This window comes from Amphiprion ocellaris, chromosome 7, assembly GCF_022539595.1.
Source record: "Amphiprion ocellaris isolate individual 3 ecotype Okinawa chromosome 7, ASM2253959v1, whole genome shotgun sequence".
Taxonomy (NCBI): domain Eukaryota; kingdom Metazoa; phylum Chordata; class Actinopteri; family Pomacentridae; genus Amphiprion; species Amphiprion ocellaris.
Window position 1 is genome coordinate 13,086,465 of NC_072772.1, and position 22,437 is coordinate 13,108,901.

At 41.0% G+C, this 22,437-nt stretch overlaps 2 long non-coding RNA genes across 2 annotated transcripts; both read right to left on the reverse strand.

Annotated features, from left to right (window-relative positions):
• Positions 1-542: 542 nt before the first annotated feature.
• LOC129349256 (uncharacterized) lies at positions 543-3,971 on the reverse strand. Its single transcript, XR_008602187.1, has 3 exons — positions 2,663-3,971; positions 1,898-2,056; positions 543-1,051 (listed from the first exon to the last, which is right to left on the reverse strand). It is a non-coding gene; the product is annotated as an uncharacterized LOC129349256 (long non-coding RNA).
• A 12,384-nt stretch (positions 3,972-16,355) lies between these two features.
• On the reverse strand, positions 16,356-19,956 carry LOC129349349 (uncharacterized). The gene is made up of 3 exons (XR_008602332.1): positions 16,965-19,956; positions 16,617-16,805; positions 16,356-16,464 (listed from the first exon to the last, which is right to left on the reverse strand). It is a non-coding gene; the product is annotated as an uncharacterized LOC129349349 (long non-coding RNA).
• Between the last annotated feature and the right edge of the window lie 2,481 nt (positions 19,957-22,437).

Genomic DNA, 22,437 nt, shown 5'->3' on the forward strand with positions numbered 1-22,437 from the left:
GCAAACATTTCAGACTTTCCTCTGTGAATTCTGAGAAATAATTTCGTATTTAATGACAGAGCTACACATCTTAACTCAGTCTCATTAAAACAGACTCTAATTCAGTGTCATGCATCCATATTAAAGTGCAGTTACCCAAAATGTTTGTTGCATGAGCTCCAACAAAACCTGTCCAGGTAGAAGGCCACTTTGACAAACAGGAAGTGGAAGATTCCAAGCAGATTTATAGAAGGGGGAACCGGACTGTACTAAGTGTGGTCGAGTAAAAAGGGGTGTTTTGTGGGTTTTTAAGGCTGATAATGATTATTAGTGAGACATTTGGAGTATATTCATTTGGATATTCATTTGCAGTAAATGAAAGTATTTAAAATCTTGGCGTTAAACTTACAAGAACACCAACCTTAACAGAAAACTTTGTTGATACGTTTTTGTTTTGTTTACAGATGTTAAGTTAAAGGAGTTTTATTCGTGACGTATAACCAATCAAATCACTCCAGAAGACAGAGCGACCACAGGTAGATAAAAGTTCAGAGCCAAAGTAGCACCATTTTTAAATGTATTTATTAACGTAAATCAGTAAAAATAAAATGCTGATAATCAGTAAATCAGTCAGCCCACAATTACTACAATTCTACAATGTATGTCGCTTTGCTTTGACTTGTTATTTGTACAATATACGATGTATATGATGGCGTTTTTTCATACCAAAGGCGATACTATGATGTTTTCTAAGAGACATACGATGCTACTCTGCTTGTTCTGGCCCTGCGCCGCTGCACTCCTCCTCTGTTGTTTTCTGGATTGTACTCAGCTGCACTGCATGCCTTCGTCCACCCGGCCTCCGTTGACTCGTCCCGCCTGCCGTCTCTGGAGCTGAAGCTGGATTGGAACAGACCAAAGTACAGTCCAATCACGATGCCAGCTGCCTCTCAAAAGGCTCCTTCATCTGGCAGGTGGCAGCACTTCTTCTGAGGGGAAGCTGAGCTGGCCCGGCAGAACTTTGGAGATGTGTTCCAGTGGTTGGTGGATGTGTGGGGAGATAGAGAGGGACCTTTGAATTGTTCAGAAAGGAAAACAGGGAACCCATAAGGTAGTTTTAGTTTAGGGTGCTACTGCGGTGTGTTTTGTTCCTGGTTGGAATGCCCATCAATGTCAACGTGAAGTTCACTTTTAGTTCTGTTGATGTATTTTTATTTTACTAACACCCATTTGTTTTTAACCCCCTCATATGTTGTGCTGTTGTAAACTTACTCTTTCAAATAAATTTTCGTCTAACCCTCTGGAAACCACCGTTTAGACCGTTTTTGTGTTGCTCCTCACCTACTGACAGCTGTGGACTAAAGGCTATACTGTGATGTTTTTAGACCGACATGCTATACTATAGGCTTTTTTAATTGACATATTACTGTGACTTTTTTTTGTTTTAGTTTTTTTTTGTTTTTTTTTAGCAACATATAAGAATTCGAACAGTTTTAAAAGTTACTATACTTTTACTTGTGCAATGAAATATTCTTCTATGGCATTTTTTAGATGACATATTATACTCTGATGTTTTCTTGAATTAAATACTATTTTGACAATTTTGCACTATGACATTTTTTGAATCACGTATCATACATGACCATTTTAGGCAACATCCTATCATTTTGCGCTTTTTGAACCACATAATAATCTATGGGGTTTTTTTGCCGACATGCTATACTATGAACTACAGGCCATACTATGTTATTCTTGAGTAAAGCATACTATACTTTGACATTTTCTGAACTACATCCTATACTATGGTGTTATATACAGAGTGCTTTGGTTACATGTTGATTTATAATCTAGATTTTTTTCTGTTTTGTTTTTTGACGGGATTACCACAGACCTGACTGTGAACACCGTCGACACCCACCTCAGGGAGACGCTGTCTAAGATCTCAAGGCTGCTTGGTCGTGGTCTTTCTGGCACGTACTCTTCCAAGATGAGCCGGGAAGTTTAACACTGATGGAATGACACCAGGTCTAAGCCGACAAACTTTCACTTCCTCCTCAACCCATAGTCTCTGGGAAACCTACATGGAGTAAGACAAGTAGACAGAGAAGTAATTAAGTCTGTACACAACATATTAAAAAGAAATCATGCTAATGAATTGAGTACAAAGAACCGAATTCGCCAATATACTGGAGACCAGAGCTATTTAATTTGATAAGTATAAACTTGTTTAGTAACATTTCAATTATTTGAGAGCAGTCCTAAAGAACTGCCTGTAATCCCAAACATAAATGAGTTTGGAGGAAGAACATAGACGGTAATCTGGATATACATGAGTTAGGCTTTATAACTACTATTGGTAGTATTGGTGGTAGTAATAGCAATGTGACTACAAACTACTGCTGCTGACACTGGCACTGCTACTACAACTTGTTATACTATTACAAATGCTGATACTACTTCTACGACTCTAACAGCTGTTTATACTACTACTGCTGCTTGTACTTTTAGTATTACTACTACTGCTTGTACAACTATACTACAGCTACTATTAATCGTCTGGTATTTGGTTGTCAAGCTGCTAGCTCGCCTTAGCGTTTTGCTAGTGGCTAACTAGTTAGCTCTCATAGACTGGAAGCTCTCAACAAGATTTAATAATGAAAAAAGAGCCAAAAACGATTCTTACCTATGAAAAGTCATTCCAAGTTTCCTTGTCTCAATCCTATGACGTAGTGTGTAATTGTATGCAGCACAGTGAGCCGGCATACTTGTTGTTTCCGTTTTCACGCCGCCTACATCAACGGAATGCACTGAAACTTTGCCCCCACTAGCTTAGCCTCGCTGTAGCACGCAGCTCAAAGGGGCGTGTCCTATCTACTCATTCATATCTATGAGAACAACGGTGGCTGCACATAAGGGCGCCTAAAGGCTGGAATATACTTTCCGCACGAACGAGCCGGGCGGAAATCAGCCGCACGGAAATCCGTGCGAAAGAACGTGTGTGCATTTATACTCCGTGCGCATCTGCTCCCAAACTGCAGGGGGCAGTGTATCTCAAACACACGTCTACCTGGTCTACTCCAGTAATAAACTAGAGAAGAAGAAGTCTGCTTCCAAACTGCAGGGGGCAGTGTAGCTCAAACACACGTCTACCTGGTCTACTCTGGTACTAAACTAGAGAAAAAGAAGTTTGCCATTGTTTACACCACTAACGTTGATTAGCTGCGTAAATACCATTATATACAGTCTATGGTAAATACGTATGTGAATCGCATCATTGGCTGCAGCAGCCAGTCACCGGTCACTCACTGACTCACATTGAAAAATAGAACAGAATGAATTGTTACGTGTTTATTTTATTTACAATTTAGGTTGGATTTTTTTTTTTTTTTTGTGCGCAGCGCAGATTTTCTGTGCGCGGAGACCGTGTCAGCAGTGCGCAATTGCGCACACGCACAGCTTAGAGGGAACAGTGATCAAGCTGTATATGTAAAGTCAACAGACAAGCTCAACTAAATTATCACTTAACAATATCTGAAAGAAGTGAATTTCGAGATGACAGGAAGACAGTCATTCGGTGTCTAATGAAGGAGCGTACAGTGCTTTAAGAACAAAACTCAGTATGTAAAATATTCGCAGTCATGGCCAGACATTGGTGTGAAGCTTCTCATCTTAACCTGCTGATTAACAGTTAACTAGCTGTTTCAGTCTCGGGATGGAAACTTCATTTGGTAATGTTCATCACTTCAATTTTAACCTCTGCCAGCTGGAGGCTTTACATGGCAGGAAGGGCCCTGATTGATGCAAACAGGCCAATGGCATTCCTGTGGCTATGTGACTGTAATAACAGAATTAATGAAAGAGGTATGGGTGATTATTAAGATACAGGAAGATTAAAGCGATATGATCTTCTTTTACATCTTTATACATCCCTGATGCAGCTCCACAAATATGCTTTTGAAAATGTAAGTCTGTCAAGAAACAGAAAAAAACAAAACTGTAAGATGCAGACATACAATGGAGTCCCATTACGTGAGCTTTTGAATGCTTGCATGCACAGGTCACACTCCATGCTCTGTTTGGGTTGTGTGCATTTAATTCATTGCCTCAGAACTAATGTGAAATAGCGGCCAGACATTCCCGTAGGGGCTTTTACAGAACCAATCGTTTCATGGTAATGGTTGTTTAACAAATGTCTTTAGACAGACATTTTTTGCCTTTTTATGCAATATTATTTCTCTCATTTTTCTCTGACTCATGAAGACAACCTGTGTGTGAATGTTACCTTTACCCTAGTAGAGAAAAAGAGATTGAATGAGAGAGAGAATGAGATCTTTGGTATGATTTCATTTGGGATGCATGTCGTGCTATTTATGGAGTCATCAATGAATCGTGCAGACTCAGTCGCTCTGATGCAAATTGCACTCGCCCACTCAAGTCTAGCCTACCTTCCCTTCCGTGCTTGTTTATCTGCCTCCGCAGCAGAAAAAAATTGGTGAACGTGACAAAAGGAAAAAAAAATGTTGCACTCAGCCAGAGACAATAACCCTCTCACCATGCTGTGCCAAAGAGGAAAGAGAACTCCCCCCTCCTTTTTCTGCCTCACTCCCTCTCACCCTTTCTGAAACTGGTCATATCCTCAAATACCCCCGTGGCAAGGGCATAAAAATAAGGGAAGGACCACAGTTGTCATTTTCTCATGTAGCCTAGGAAGTTTATGAGAGTGAAAGCTTTGAAGGTTTTTTAAAAGTCACATCCATTTTCACAATAGCCTGACTGCATATATTAAAAGTTCTATCATTATCTGAATATACCTCATATCTATTTCACTTCAGCTGGTCTGATTATTGAACCCAGCAAGGTTAACTGATGAGAGCCGGAATTTACAAAAAATAATCTAATTATTTCCCTGTCATAAATGTTTGTCGAACCACTAGACTGTATTTTGGCAGTCTCTGTGGCAAAAGCAAATTAACCTAATTTGTGAAGGTGCATCCAGTGTTTTAGGGGCAGTGAGCCTGCAGGGACCGGGAGCTTGGCATCTATTGAGTCTGTTTCCGGCACGCTATGCTGTGTGGGCAAGTGTATAATGAAGCATGCTGAGTGTGTGCTTGCGTGTGTGTGTGCGTGAGAGAGAGAGAGAGAGAAAGAGAGGAAGGAGAAGGAGGAGGAGGGGCGACAGGCGAAAGTGTGTGTGTCTGTCTGTGTGTGTGTGGGTGGGTGGGTGTGTGTGTGTCTGTATGTGCGTGCATGGATTTAAGAGGGAGGAGGGGTGGATATGACCCACTATTCTTTTTTTGGCATGAAATGACTAATATTGTCACGCTTGACATATTTGGGCTAGGCTATGCGGGACAAATCCGACGGCCAAACATGCAGGTTCAACTCACTAAAATCCCTGCAAAAAATACTGCAAGACCAGCGGTACACAAACTGTGACTGACGGTGAAAGAGGAGAGCTATAAAGGTGCAGCCCGGCAATCAGAACACATGCACAAACAATCTTTCTTTTGTCTTTATTATGATATAACTTTTATGACATAAGCTTCTCTCCTCTCACCCGAATAGCACATCCCACACACTGCTTTCACTGCTCGGATGTGAGCAGCTTTCCTTGGTCTTTCTTTGGACAGCACCAAATGGTCCCCCTGAGCAATGCTCTACTGTAAAAGCACTGTCCACTAATTGTAATAACTTGTCCACCTGTCACGTTACGTCATTGTGCGTAGCTCCCTGGTCCTGTTTTGCCTACCACTCACTCGCTCGTTTCCTTTTTGTGTACAATAAGAAAACCCCACGTCTGATTCATGAAACATTTCCAGACAGCTGATTTGCTTATGCCTATGCAACACGTTGGACAGTTTGTCATCGGTTTGTGTAAATGTAATCCTCCATAAGGGCAGCAGTCGTCAGTACCACGTATGAAAACTGAAAAAAATGACAAATCAGAACAAATGGCGCTATAAACTCCCACTGATCCCAATGATGAATAAACAATTAAAGACAAAATGACTGATTTCTATAAGAAACATCTTGGAAGACACTGCAATATGTTACTATTTGCTCACAGTCATATCCTGTTCAGCTTAACTCTCCTGTGAGTCTCTCGTTAGCATAGTTTGAGTTCACAGGTGGCATGTTTTATAGCTAAAACAACCAACCAAGTTGTGTTATAAAGAGTAAAAATCACCCAATTCCTTCCGTTTTGTGGTGTCGTATCCATAACCAGAAGGTTGTGCTTTGGTAGTTTGTCTTGCAGCAGAAGTCACCTGGTGAAACTGTCTCACTAACTAATCTTTTGATATTAGCTTATAAAATGTCACTAAATTAGCAAGTCCCTGACAGATGCTGATACAGATGTTGACTTTACACATAAAAAATCCTTACAGATCTACTTTAAAACAGCATGAGACATACTAATATTACATAATACATTGCATAATGACATTATCAGTATATTTGTCACTTGTCACATGTGGTCATTGAATTTGAGAAATCTGACGTCCGTGAGTATGTACAACAGTCCTTGTTGTGCAGTCAAACTGTATGAAGAATTCCCTCTGTTGCCCCCTTGAAATGATCAGTGTATCAAGTGTCTTTCAAAAGTTTATTGTCTCCATGGATCAAACGTCAAAAAGGTTACAAAGGGTCAAAATGGTCCCCTGCAAACACACAATACAGTGAAGTTTTAAATTATTTTTAGGATTAAGTTATCTAGTTAGTGAAATGAAACAAAATAAATGTTAAAACTTACACGCACCAAGATGAAAACTGTACGCACACCACAGCCTGGCTACTGCTGCTCCAACACACCATTCAATGAATGCATGGCTGTGGGCCTAGCTTTTAACAAAAAAACTCCCGCATATGCCTAGGCTGGGGTCACGTGACTTCTGGTTTAAACAAAAGCAATAAGGAATTATATTTTTAAAAACGGTGAATTAATGACCCAATAAATATTGTTATATACAGTGAACCACAACCAATAATAATAAAAGGTGCTATACAAAAATGTGCTGGTAACACCTCAGCCCGCTTCAGAACTAGGAGGGGGGGTTTCTTTAACAAACTTCTGAAACCAACAATCTGACTACTAAATAAAGCAGCTGACCAGGTGTAAACTGAACAAAATAGCTCATTCCATCATTGCAACAGTATGAATGCCTCTGAGTAGAGGCGATCCAAAAATGTGCACCAAATTTAAATGATAATCGCATCTGGCCATTTAGAGCAACTGTAAACACTTGTTGTAGTTGGATGGTGTATCAGACAAACTAGCTTGACCATACTTTGCCTTTCTGACCCATCGGTGGCTGATCCTCTGAAATATTACATGATTGGTAAGTTTTTAAAAGAAAACAGCTGCAGTACCTTTTGCTACCATTTGAGGTCACCAATGAGTGGTCTGGAAAGCTCTAAAGTCTTGCCATTGTTTACTGTGGACATGAAATCTGACACTTTCATTATGTGCGACTGTGCGTCTTCAGGTTGATTTGCCTCTGCATCTGTCAGTCTTCTGTCCTTCATCCCTTCCCTGTCCTCGTGGTTTTCCTGTCCACCAGTCTCTCTCTCTGCTTGATTCTCTATGCGGCTCTCTGGTTACCTCCCCGTCTGTCTCTGTCTTTTTGCTTATCTGCAGGACTATTAAGTGTGCGCGTGAGTGTGTGTGCGTGCGCGTGTGTGCTGAATAGATTTGCATGAGAGCCAGTGGGGTGACCCTGCTCTCTCACGCCAAGGCTTCTGTGGAACAAATAGGACTAGTCGGATGTCGTGACAGCACTCACATCAGTTTAAATAAGAGTGCTGTGCTGCAGCCGTGTGTGCGTGCGTCTCTCTGTGTGTGTGTGTGTGTTTAAGCAAGCAGCCAGGCACGCATTGAGTCAGAAAAGCTTTGCGAGGCTTTGTACGTGCGTATGAGCGAGTGTCTGCGTGCGCAAGGATTGTGTGTTTCAGCCACTGAGCATGCGATATCTTGTGAGGTTTGAGGTTTTGTGAGGAGGAAGACAGCGATATTAACAGTTTAATGAGCTCAGTGGGGTTCGCGTACGCTGACACACAGGCCAAACGCTCCACAGAGTTCTATTGAAAAGGAACAGGTTTGTCCTGTAAGGCCAACCTGCCTTCTGAATAAATGAACGCTGTCATGGGGTTAAACAGAGTTCACTTCAACGTACATCACTGCAATATAAATGAGTTCAAACTGCAATTATGAATTAGAAAACTGCATTGTAGTCATGATGCCTGAGAGTTTAAATAGAATTGTTCCTTCAGAGGGTGCAGTCAGGGACAGCTAAATGTTAGATCTAATTAAGGTGATTATTTTTAGACTGTTTACCTAAACAAGAGTTCATTTAATGTGTGTCTCCTTATCTCGCGTGCTCCCATTCTGTCATTTAAAATGATATTGGTTTTCATTTCCTTGTTTATGCCACGTAGCTACTGTATACTTTCCCGTGGATATCAAACCTTAACACGCTCACTACATCCTTTTATAATACAACTGATAATGAGCTCTATCAACTTCCTTAAAACGCCTTGCATGAAACAATAAAGTTGAAAAGGTGGCATGTTTCTGAGAGATTATTTCCTGGAAGGGACTTTGATCTTCTTCTGCGTGTGTCAGGTGATTGACAGTGAGGAGAATGTACTGCAATGCACGCCATGATATGAAAACTCTTTGTTCTAGTAAAGTTAAATAATAATAGCTGACATAACCAAATTAAGGTTTATATTTAACACGATGGCTTAGCTACCTGGGGTTATTTACAAGTCTGCCAAAGCCATTTTTAAATCCGTGCTGCAAGATTGAACCATGATATCACTAACTATACTGTGGGCTGACAGCATTATTCTTTGGGGTTGTCATCAGTGTGTTTGTCTCCTAGCTGTTGTTTACTGTGCCTTGCAACTGTGGGAAAAGTGCCATACAAATGTGTACTTACATACTTTGTGATTACAGTTTTTGTCCTTGTGGTGTAGTGTTACTACCTTTTTATTTTAGATTTATTGTACTATGAAAACGTTTGTTCTGTGGCAAAACCAAAAATATACATTTTATGTGATCCCGAGTCATGCTTAGGCAGAGGGAGTGGCAGAAGGGAGCGTTTCATGACAGCGAAGGACAGCGAGGGTGAAGTTGCAAGTTCAGCTGTTTCCGTGTGAAACTGCAGCTAATTAAGTAGATCTTACTATTAAGCAAAATGTCTGAGACAATGTGAATGAATAGAATGTGTGGGGGAGCAGGGGAAGGAAACTAAGTTGGCCCATTTTTACATACACGTGGGATGTCAAATAATTTGAGTTTTTTACAATTTTCATAGCTTTGGCACTTTATAGGACTATACTTTCTAAAATAAGCGCTGAGATGTAGAAAGAAACTATCTTTATGGAGTTAAAAAACAAAAGTTAGAACACCCAGAGTGTTGGTAATGCACTGAAAAAAGATATTGCACAAGTATAAGTCTAAGTTGTGAAACAAAGTCAGTCTGTAAAATGTGATGAAATAGCATTGACATTTAGGGTTACTATTTTATCTTTCACCTTTGTTTTCTCTTCGAAATCTGTTTAGCCAATGTCAGAATTTGTTTAAGACCTATATCTATGCCGTCTGATTGCTCAAGTTTCAATCTCCTTTTGTCCTCTGGTTGGTGAGTATAATGTAATCTGTATCACCTATAGGAAACCTGGTTTACTCTACATAATAAAATTATTCCAAAACTCTGTTGATCATTGAATCACTGCGTATCATTCATCAATCTGTATCTTAACAGAAATAACCAATTTGGATTTTTAAAATAATCAAAGGTGAATGTCTTCATGCTATATGTCTGGGGATACCCTTATGATCAACTCCTATGAACCCAATCAGGTAGTCTGGATTTAGGATGCCCACTGAGCGTCTGCGTCACCACACACCCTGAGGCGTGATGGCAGATGAAGCACAAGGGAGATATGCGTCACACTTGCAAGACGGGGGGAGTCATGTGCGCAGCAGATGACTCTAGCATTGGAAAACCCTCTCACTGTATAGCGAGTCACGAAGGCATTTATTTTATTTTTTTATTTATTTTTACCTTGAAGCTGTAAAGGGAGTCCTTTGTGGTGTGTCATGGCAGTTTAACGGTCCCATTGCATGGGTAGCATCGTGTCTTATACAGACACACACACATGCACGGCCAGATACCACTGAAGCAGCTAAGATTCTGTTCTCCTGAGAAAAAATAGGAGAAAGAGATAGAGGGAGGAGAGAAGAGAGTCAAGGAGACAAGGAGTCAGTGTATGAGTGTGACTGTGAGTGAGCTGGCTGTGAGACATAATTACGGCAGATTAGTGAAGCCACACTGAGAACCTGAGTCGGAGCCGTCTGGACCCAGAGACAATGACCTCTGGGAAAGAGGCACTCACACACACACACGCACGCACGCACGCACACGCACACACACACACACACACACACACACACACACACACACACACACACACACACACACACACACACACACACAAGCTGAGAAAGATCCTCATGGAAAGGTGGAGTTAAGTGGAAAAAATATTGCGCATCTACACGTTTATCCTCTGGCTCGTAAATTCCAATCTGAGTTACACATTTTTAGTCTGTCAGCACTCCCATCAGTCCATGAATCCCTGAGGTACAGTAAAGTTCCAACATGAATAACATCAATGAAGCAATGACAACATATTCGGCCACTGTGATGAATCATCAGACAAAGGGCACCTGTCATCCGCAGACGTACATACTGCTGCACACATGGTGGAACACTGCTTTGGTGTTAACTGTGGTTTCTCAAAGCATTTGAAGTAAATTTGGTTTGACAGTTGGTTTCCTTTAATGAAAATGCAACCTCGCATGAACCAACTGAGGCTAAGATATGTCATTAGGGCTGCAGTTGACAAATCTGAACATCTGGAGCATGTTTCACTAAAGCACTACTTACATACAGATTGCAAATGGAGATGCATTTTTGAGTCATGAGCCCGGGACTCACAAACTCATTGTTACTTTTCTTTAACGGTGAAGAAATTAAAGATATAGTCAGCAATTGTAATCCAACATGCTATATATTAAATGAAGCAAATATCTACCCATGATGGTTGGCATTCAGTTCTGTGTTCACACGCAAAAAAAAAGAAAGAAAGAAGTCCAGTGTGCATTGATAGGCTTGGCCCTGTAAATGGGAAACAAAGAAAGTGTCTCAGACTGATCCACACAAAACTATTCCTTTGCATGTTCCAGCTCATGCATGTTCATGCTTGTAAGCAGGATGGGAGGAAAAGTAGGGGGTGGGAGCAAGAGGGACAGTAAATGTGGCAAATGTCTACGTAAGTGTACCAACTAGCTAAGCATTTAAATGTCAAATGATTCAAATTTGTACAAATTTTCAATAAGTGAAATATTTCATAGGTATTTTCCCTTATGGACAGTCAAAAGCAAATAGTTTGCAAAGAATACAATGAAAATACAGGCCCCAATATCCAACTCAGGGCAACAAAAGTGAACACGCTATTGATCACTGTCATGCAAGTTCAAAAACCTGTGATCTTGGAAACAAATTTGACTACACCAGTGATTTTCAATTAGCTAACTGATGAACATGGTTATAAAACAACCAGAACCCTCAGTTTTGGACCTGTAGGCTGTCTATCTGCATGTCTGCATCATAGCTCTGCATGGAAGGAATTGCCAGAGGAATTCAAAAAGATCTGATTGTGTGACACTTATCAAAGATGGAAAAGGATAGAAGATGATCTGTGTCCAACTAAAAATCAGCTCAAACACAGTTGTAGCAGTAATCGGTAGGTATAGAACAAAACATACTACTAATCATGGTTGCAGCAGTCGTCCTCCTAAAATGACACCATAGACTATTCCTTACTCCTTACTACTCTGCTCTGAAAAACAGACTGGTGCTTCAGAGTTTCCTTGACAACTCAGACAATGTGAAGGACATTGTATAACAACGGTCTCCATGGATGGCAAACAAGAAAAAAAAACTGTGTGAATATTGAGAGGACTTTCTGTGGTCAGATGAGACCAAGATAAATTTGTTCAGTTCAGATGGGTTCCAGCATGTGTGGCATGATCTTGGCCAGGGCTACCACAGTGAATATATAATCCTGACAGTGACGCACAGAGGTGAAAATGTAGGTGTAGATGTTATCATGAATGCTTGTGGTTATACCAAAATACTGGCTGACAAGATGACAGATGTACGGTTAATGTGAGATCGTCGGCAGAATGCAGTGGCCTGTCTCTGATGCAATACTATATAGAGATGTGTGTCATCTGTGAAACAGTGGAAACATATGGTATAGTTGTGCATGATAAAATCTAAGGGCAACATGCACAGACAGTAAAGAAAGGATTATGACTGATCCCCAGGGCAGACCACAGAAATATATGTCTTCCTTCTCAAGAAAGCTACCAAAGGAAAACAAAAAGTCTCAACCTGTTATACAAAACAAGAGCCCAAACCACATTCCGAGCCTCTCCATAATATGTCATTTTCACCCTTGTTTTAATCCCGCCTCAATTACCTACAAGGAAATTTAGATATCTCTACAACATGAGTTAAAAATGTCATTGATAAATAAAAATTGATGACCACAACTCCAACGTGCTACCTCAGTGACTCATGAAGCTAGTGAAGTCAATAGTGTTGGAAACTGAGATAACTGTTTTGTGTTTGTTCTAACATGACTCATACATCGCAGTGGATACTTGCTGTTATGTCTAGATTAAACCTAGATTATATATCTACAGGCAAACTTATCAGCAGTAACTAGTGTTGGTATCCTCAAAGTGGATACTTTTAAAGGGTCTCCATGGCCATTTAATTCTTACTAGTACACAAAATAAGCAACGTATAATTTTATTATTCATGCACCCAGCTCATTAAACAGCAGCTGTTCCCTTACTAAATACATTTTTTTCCTGATTACTTTTTAAAAACAACACATTTTTAAAGATCAAATCAGGTGTTTCCTTTTTTTTTTTTTTTTTGAGTGTGTAGTCTGGGTCACATTTTAGATGTCTCTGAGTTGCTCAACCAAATGGTGGTGTTCTTTCTAAATTTCCCACATAGTTTCAAAGTTCAAATGACCCAATATCCCACCAAAAATGAAAGATTAAAGAAAAAAGTGCAAAAACAGGTTTGTGTTTCACAGCTTTGTTTATCCTTCTTCATCTTCTTTTAATCATCTGAACACCTCACAAATTTATCTACTGTCCCTGTATGTAGAAGTGTATGTACAACATACTGTTGACACACTGAAACTTCATATTTTAATGATGTCATATTTTTAAAAAATTCAGTCATGACATTTTGCTGCAAACACCTATAGTTTTATTTAAATAGGATTTTTCATGCAGGACTGTTATTTTGAAATGGAGTATTTTTTACATGGCTGTTTTGCTACTTAAGTAAAGGATCTGAATAATAACGCTGATTGTGAAAGTAACTAACAAGAATAAATCCATCTATCGCAGAACGTTGAAACATACAAACATCAGGGTTACATCGTAGCTCATTTTGAAACACCATTAATAGATAAGTGACAGGAGTCACCATGGCAATAACAAAGGCATCATTGGAAACATTTGTGTTGTAGTTTCTACTATTTGCAGTGTTTCTGTATGTGCTTGCGTCTCCTGTATTTGCACCATTTTTCCTTAATGCCATGCCTGTGTTTACAAGTTGATGAAGATGTTTTCTTGATGTGCCAGTGCTTTCTCTGCTTGCACGTGTTTTCTCAAGCTGCAGTGCAGTGAACTCTCAGGGCCACAGTACCTATGGGAGCACAGTGAAACAGTAGAAAAGCTCTGGCACTGCAAGTTCAGTAGACAGTTATGGGAAGTTGACATTTTTGTTTGACAAAAAAATAACTTTGAGCCTTCTGTTTTCACTTACTTCTTTTTCTCCTGTGAAAGGCCGACAAACAATAAAAAACACATTTTTTTCTTTTCTTTCTGCAGAATGCCTTTTTAATTTCCTCCTCATTATGTGTGTGTGTGTGTGTGTGTGTGTGTGTGTGTGTGCGTGTGCGTGTGCGTGTGCGTGTGCGTGTGTGTGTGTGTGTGTGTGAGCGCATGTCTGGGCAGCACTCCAGCCTGTCATCTCAATCTGATCTCTATCACCCACGGCTGTCTGGCTGAGGTTATCTCGCCAGAGGACCACCCCTGTTGAAGGGAAGATGAGTGCAGCACAGGAGCACCACTTGTCCTACCCACATTTTACATCCTCCTTCCGTTTCCCCCTTTACCTCTTCTTTTTCTGTCATCATTCCGTAACACCTGTCCCATTCTGCTCAACGCTTCACACATCGTATGAACATGCTAACAGTTTGTTGGAAAGATTGGTGTTATTCTTGTATGATAGATATGAACCTACGGCCATGAGAAGTTAGTTTTGCACAGCATAAATATTGGAAAAAGGGAGAAGGGAACCAATTAACACATTTTATCTTCTTTGCTGAATCTATTGATGTAGAAAAGCATCTGGCTTTATTTGTTATGTACTGGACTATGAGGTTTATGGGTCGCTTTAGGAAGGTTTTTCTTACATTTGGACAGGGCAGACAAGCTGTGTTGTCCTTTATCAAGTCTTTAAGCCAAGCTAAGATGCGCCCTTGAACTAATAATAAAAAGTGTAAATTCTCACATAACTGCAAGAAAGCAGAAAAGCATATTTTCCAAGTTATTGTGATGTTTCTTCATTAATTCTTAGAACTTATGACAGTATAAATTTGCCATGTTAGACAAAAATATGAGTAAGCTTGTGATGGACCCATCAACAATTGGCACCATGCAGTGTTAGTAATGTTCCCTTTCATTTCAAACAAATAATCACAACCACAATTTTTGGTTAGCAGTGGTTGGCTCCCCAATACAGGCAGCTTTCCCACCAGAGTGACTCTCAGTATGGTCAGTCTAATTTTTCTACAGAGCCTAAACTACGAAAGTTAACTCAATCAGATGATATTGAGCACTTTCTTATTACCGCTGAAAGGATAGCAGTGGCATGTTGCTGGCCAAAGATAGACTGGGGCTTCTGTCTTATTCCATTATTGACTGGTAAAGCTAGAAGTGCCGATGTACACATGGATGTTGATGACTCTCTCAACTATGACAAAGTTAAATGTGCCATTCTCAAAAAATATAATATTAATCCTGAAACATACTGGCAGGGATTCATGTCTCATAATGTGAAGCCTGAGGAAACCCCAAAAGAGCTATATGTGAGGCTAAAAGACCTTTATGGGAAGTGGGTTCAACCAAAGGATAAAACTGTTGATGAAACTGGTGAAATCCTTATTCTTGAGCAATATTTACGAATGTTGTCTCCTGAGCTCCAGGATTGGATCAAAGAGCATGACCCGCAATCTGCAGCAGACGCTGCTTCGCTGGCAGATGTGTTTGTAGCTCCTCGCCACAAAAATCCCTCCTGGATCTACAAGTCCTGCAGGGCATTAAACGATAGTCAGAAACCTGCCTCTGCTCAGTTTGCCTTCTCTGCCTTTTTATGATGCTGAGGTTGAGACAGAGCCAGGAAAACCTCACAAGTCCGATAGGCAGCGACTTCTGAGTTAACAATAGGTTTCCAGTTGCCCCTAAGCCTGATCCAGCTGCACCAAGAAGATGCTAATCTAACTGATTGCTTAAAGAGAGCAAAAGAGTGTGAAAGGGGAGCTGACCTGAAGGAAGGCTTTGAGGACAGTTATGTGCTACAGAATGGTATCCTTTACTGTCAACACAGGTCAGGTAAACAGCTGATGGTTCCTAAAGAAGCAGTGCTTGCTTTTAGGCCATTCCATTCCCTGGGCTGGCCATCTAGAGAAACATAAAGCAACAGCTTGTATACAACGTCCTTTTCATTAGCCTGGATTAGGTAAAGACGTAGCTCAATTCTGTCGGAGTTGCCCTCAGTGCCAGCAAACACCGGCAAAACTTCCAACCAGAGCACCCCTCCAGCCCCTTCTGGTGGTCAGTACACTGAAACTCTTGGTATGGTCATTGTTGGCCCTGCAGAGAGGAGCAAGTCAGGAAACAGATTTATGCTTCTAATTACTAATTATGCCACAAAGTACCCAGAGGTGTTCCCCCTGAAATTGGTCAAAAAAAGGTCTGTAGCATTCTGTCTTATCCATTTTTTTTCCAATGGTTGGTTTTCCCCAGGAAATTCTCACTGACCAGAGTACCAACTTCATGTATTGCTGAAGGATTTGTACTAACTGCTGGGAATCAGAGGTTTGAGAACTACACCACACCATCCACAAACTGATGGGTTGACTGAGTGATTTAACCAGACACTCAAGCAGATGTTACACAAGTTTGTTGATGACACTTACTCAGACTGGGACCAGCGGCTTCCTTATCTGTTGTTTGCTTACAGAGAAGTGCTGCAAGCCTCTACTGGATTTTCACCTTTTGAGTTGCTCTTTGGTCATGAGGTAAGGGGGCCTCCAACCATCCTAAAAGAGATGTTGGAGGGAAATCAGGGCAGCAAAGAACCCAGTAATGTTGTTTATGTTTTTCAGATGTGAGAGAAAGGCTGTGGAGAAACCCAGTGTGCTGTTCATCTGGAGTGTGGAGGATGAAGTGGAACAGCGATATTTGCAAGTACCTATGCCTTCAGTTCCCAACATGGACCAGCTCTCAGAAGCTCAGCAGTCACAGGTGAGGTCTCTCTGTATGCCAGCCGTATTTCAGGAAAACCCTGGCCGTACATCACTGACACAGCATGACATTGTTCTGAAGAAGGATTCCACTGTTAGACGTATGAACTCGGATTCCTGAGCGCCTCCTCGGCCCACTGAAGAAGAGAGAGAGAGATTGATCTTGATTGATCCCTTGGAAACATCAAGTCATCTAAAAAGTGAGTGGTGCAACCCTGTGGTGTTAGTTTATAAAAAGGATGGCACAATCAGATTTTGTATTGATTTCAGATATCTAAATCTGTATCTGTACTTACATGACCAGGCCCGAAAGGCTCAGTCAGCTGTGTTGGACCTAAGAGGCAGAAAGAGCTTTTAAGGACATCCAACAGGCACTGAGCAGGCATCCTGTGTTGTACTGTCCTGACTTCCAACAGCCTGCAAACATACTGCAAACAGATGCCTCAGACCATAGGCTGGGGGCTGTTCTCCTCCAAGGTCTGGAGGATGATCGTCATCCTGTGGCTTTTGTGAGTAGGAAACTCTACCCGAGGGAAGTGCGTTATTCAACAGTGGAGAAGGAGTGCCTTGCAATCAAATGGGCTTTGGACTCTCTTCAGTATTATTTTTTGGGGAGGGAATTTGCCCCTAGAGGTGGACCACAGGGCATTGAAGTGGCATGAGAGAATGAAAGACACTAACAGCAGAATAACTCGTTGGTACCCAGTTATGCAACCGTACAGGTCTGAGGTGCATCATATCCCTGGGAAACAGAATGCTACAGCTGACTATCTGTCCCTCTGTCCCAGCGAGTCACCAGAGGAGGGGGAGTGTGTGATGGATCAGCAGTTGGCACCGTGCAATGTTAAAAATGTTCCCTTTTCATTTCAAACAATCACCGACACAATTTATGGTTAAAAATGTTTTGTGTCATTCAGGAGGTCAGGTTTTGTTCAGTTCAGACTTCTGTTGTTATATTGTTTTGTTGATCTCAGTTTATTTAAAGGGCACAAAATTACCATTTTTGTTGATACTTTTTCTTTATGTATATTAATCTTTTGCAACCCTGTTTTTTTTCTATTGACTGTTTCATTTGGCGAAATAAAGTATAAAGTATGTACTGTATGTAATGTCAATTTTGTATTTTTCCTTGGTGTTCATGAATGCATCTTGAGTCAGATCAGGAAATAGTGCTCTTGACATTTTTATTTGATCCTTGTGCACATCATCAATACTGACCCAAACCTTCTTTCACCACCTCATTTGTATCTATTTTTAATGCTCAATGTGCAAAAAAATATATATATATTTTTAAAAAAGCATCTGATCAAGATTGGATAGAAGAATGAGCCAAACTTTAGACCCGACAGTCAGTGGAAAATTGCCTAAACCAAAACATGGCTGACTCACGTTGCAAGTGGCCCAAACTTTGTGTCAGTGTTGATAGTTTCTTCCTCACTTCCTTGTTGTGAGATAAGGATTTGGTCTGGTTCATTGGAGGGGTGTGTGTCTTAATCAAGATCTCTCTTCACAGAAACACAAGCAGAGTGAACAAATTAGACTTGGCAGGGATCAGGGGAGAGTTTATTAGGATTGAGATCTTGGAGGATGTGCAGGGATATGCCCTCTGCCTATATACAAAGTTTCTCATTTTAATTTTGTTACTCACATTGTTTTGTCTGTTCCTGGCTTTGGTGGGGCTGCCAGCATAGAGGCGCAGCATTTCCCTCCCTAATACAGACATGTAAAATGGAGACGGCTGGATACACATTGCTTTGCTTAGAAGCAAGTAGATTCAGGGTTGAGTTTAAGTACATCCTTCTGTCTCTGTATATTTACCTTTCTATACCTGCCTAATCCATTCCTCGCAGTTAACATCTGGCAAATTAATCTTTAATTCATCCTAGGCTGTGATCCAAGATCAGATTATAATCCTTTGATCATTAATTCTACCAGTGAAAGCTGAACTTGACGGTGTCAGTCTGATCTTTTGCATGGCTAAGCAAGGTGTTTGCATTTGAGCTGTCCCAGATCCATTTCCCCTTTGGTAATGCTTTCTGCATTTCGTAGTTAATTAACACATACAGCTACGCACACATACGAAAGAGCTGACACTGCATAGGCCTACACACACTAACACAGATGTGAGCGCTGGCTTTAATGCACACAAACCCCCCTAAGCCAGTCATGAATGCTTTCTCTGTACCCGAAAGTGCACATTAACACATCTTTAAAACCTGACATTTATATCACTCCCTCTCTTGACTCCCCCTCTCAGAATTGTTTGCTATAACGACTGTGGTGCTGTTGGCTGCATTTGAATCCCCAGCTACTAATTAGGCATTTGTTTTGAATTTTTGCCTTGATTTTGCCTGGTCGTTGCTTTTCCCACATTTGCATGTGAAGCGCCGGCACGCCCAGCCATTAAAACTATCTCAGGGCTCTCGGGGATGGCGACGCATGAATGACACATGGGAAAGAGAGCCTAAAAGAAAAAGAAGGATGACAGATTATCAAAGACACATTCGTGAGCGGTTATAAGGAGGAGGGACCTAATGATGAATGTCTTGTTATTCTATTAGAGAGCAGTGTTCAAAAGAAAAGTTTGCAGAATTATAGATGCAGCTGTTCTGCAGCATAGTCTCTGTGAACTAATAACACACAAAGATACATCAAAATGAAATCAACATAAATTCTATTTGAGGGTGTGACGTTGGCCATGCTGGGACCGATACATCATGTGTTAAAATAGGACATGAGCCGTGAGACTAAAGAGGCCGCACTGTATAAATAAAGCTTCGGATGCCCACTCATTAGCTGAAGTCGTGAAAGGTTCCTCAGCTCCAGCCTACAAACGCTCGCTCACGCTGCAAACAGAAGTACGGTGACGTTATTCACCACACATGTCTGAGCATGAGTACACACCGCAAACTGCACACTTCACCTGTGTGTCTTTGTGTGTGTGCGTGACTCCCGTGTTGCCTTGACAACCTGCTGCCGTTTCCCTTTTTTGTTTGCCCTTGGAGCCGAGAGCGGACTCACACCAACGCAGGAGCAGAAATCGGAACAGAGGGAGGACGGAGAACGACATCGGTCCGGGCTTTTCATTTCACCTCTCCAGTGAACGACACCCACGGCTCTCCCACCTGCTCTCACCTGTCAGGCAGCAAATGTAGGCTGATCGTGCTGATACGTCTACAGGGAGAGAAGAAAGAAATACGTCTCATCCATGAGCTGCAGGTTTGAGGTCAGCTCTTGTATCTGGCATCGACTAAAAGGAATGATGTGATACTTGAACAAAACAGTTCAATGTTGTGGGAAATATGCCATTTGTTTACTTCCCAAGATGAAAAGATAAATTCCACTCATATCTGTCCTTTAAATATGAGTATAGAGCCAGTGTTTGCTTAGGTTAGCATAACTACCAAACACAGGTAGCCTGGTCACTTGGCTCTGAAGGTAACAATCCCTCTACCAGTCAATAATGTCACTTTGTGTTGAAAAGAAGTGAGGAAAAATGGACTCAAATGAATAAAGAATTTTTAGTGGTCTTCAGAATATGAAATCTTCAGGAATGTTATATGGTCAGAGTAGATCAAAAAGGAGGGAAAAGTGGCATAACAGTGCATCAAAAAGGATTAGCCAAGGCTGCTATGGTAGAGTTAACAATATTACAATACTTTTGAAATGTGAAACAATGTCTACCACAGGGGCTGCACAGTGGCTCGGTGGTTATCACTCTCGCTCTGCAGCTAGAAGTGCCCTAGTTTGTGTCCCTTCCTTCCCATGCATGGACTTTGCATGTTCTCCTTTTGCATGCGTGGGTTTTCTCCGGGTTCTTCGGCTTCCTCCCACAGTCCAAAAATATGCTGAGGTTAATTGGTGATTCTAAATTGTCCGTAGGTGTGAATGCAAGTGCGATTGTTTGTATGTGTAGCCCTGTGATAGACTGGCAACATGTCCAGGGTGTCCCCTGCCTTCACCTTAAGTCAGCTGGGATAGACTCCAGCTCCCTTGCGACCCTAATGAGGATGAAGCGGTGTACAGATAGTCTCTCATCTATATGCATGACATTCACAACTGCAGTCACTCATCAATAACTGATGTAAACCTGTATTACATCAAGCACCAGTCCATTGTTGTTAGTGTTCCAATAAACGGCTGTAAAATATGACTAAATGAAAACAAGTGAAGGAATAACACTGGCATTGTTAACTAAGCTACAGATAATGATTCAAGCTTGCCTCTAGATGTTAAATTAAGCTGCATTGTTGTTTCAATGCTGTGTATGTGCTTAATCTCGTCAATAGACAACTTCAACCAACGGTGACTCATTCTAAGCATGATGTTAAAATTTCAGTTTGTAAGAACATTGTTTCTTTTTTGCCCCCCTGTAGTTGAGAGTGTACCGACTTCTTTCACAAACAAAAACCTCTGAGGACACATGCTGATCCAGACATGTTTCATCCACACTTCAAAAGTACAACTGTGTGGAGAATGTGTGTTAGTTTCTTCTACATTCACCTCATTGCTTGTTTTAACACTGTAAAGTTTTCTCCAAGCGTTCTCATTTGTTAGTTGAAAAAGAGTGATGGAAGGCACTGTAAGTGGCACCTATGCTGCCAGCACTGAGTATGCAGTTTGTTAAATCCCTACAAAAAACAAAGTGTAAAAATTACAAGTTGCAGTTCTACAGGGTTTCACGTGCCAAACTATTTATTGGCCAGCAGCAATAACTTTCTGAAGTCACTGCTGGTCTCCTGGCAAATTCAAGGTGATGACAAGACTCCTTCAGACAGATCCAGGCGATCTATTTCCCCATTTCCTGTCTTTAAACTAAGCTGAGCATAGCCAACTGGCTTTAGCCTTACATTTACTGCACAGATGTGAGAGTGGTATCAATCTTTCAATCCTGTTCTCAAAGAAGAAACCAAATAAGCATATTACCCAAAATGTTAAATTCTTGCTTTAGGATTTATGACCCCAAGAGGTCAAAGGTTAAAGGTTTGCATCAAATACGGAATGGTTGCTACAAAGCTGCTGTGGCTTCATTTCTGGTTAAAGCTCAGTTTCTAAAGAAAAGCAAAGCAAGAAGAAACAGAAAATAAAGAACATGGAGCAGTGCTAAGTTGTGCTATCTGAGTGTGTGCATCTATTTTTTGGGGTCATGTATGTTAAAAGGGTTCTTTCTCCTGATGTCTGGTGGACAGATGGAAGAATTTGAACCAAGAGAACAAAGGAGTCATGTTTAAAGAACTAAACAGTAAATTTATTGCAGCAAAATCTTCAAAACTCGATACTGTCTTTAATATGTCAACAGGAGCTGCCCTGGTTCTAATGTCCTGACACCTACAATACATCTTGTTACATTATCAACATAAAACATGTACCCCAGATGTATCGTCAGTAACTGTTACAGCATTTTATCAAGTTTCATTGCCATGTAATGCAAGCAATATATTTCAAAAGTACAAAAGCATAGACCCTAACAAGCTGTTGTGAAAGTGTCCGTCCTGCCGTTCATGTAGCCCACTGTATCCCACAAACTCCACCTCACCAAACAGCTGTGTTTGGCAGGAAACATGAGCTGGCTAGTAAGTGCAAACAGATTAAGATTGAGTCAGTGAAAATGACCTGAAACACCCACCGTCCTCCACAACACAAATGTGCAAAGTGTTTGGAATAGCAACAGAGCAGTTCAGGTAAACCCGCCTCCAGTCAATACAGGGATCTGGTTCCTGGAGGTCTGGTGTTTCTCTCTCTCCATCTCCCTTGTTTAGGGTGTGTGTA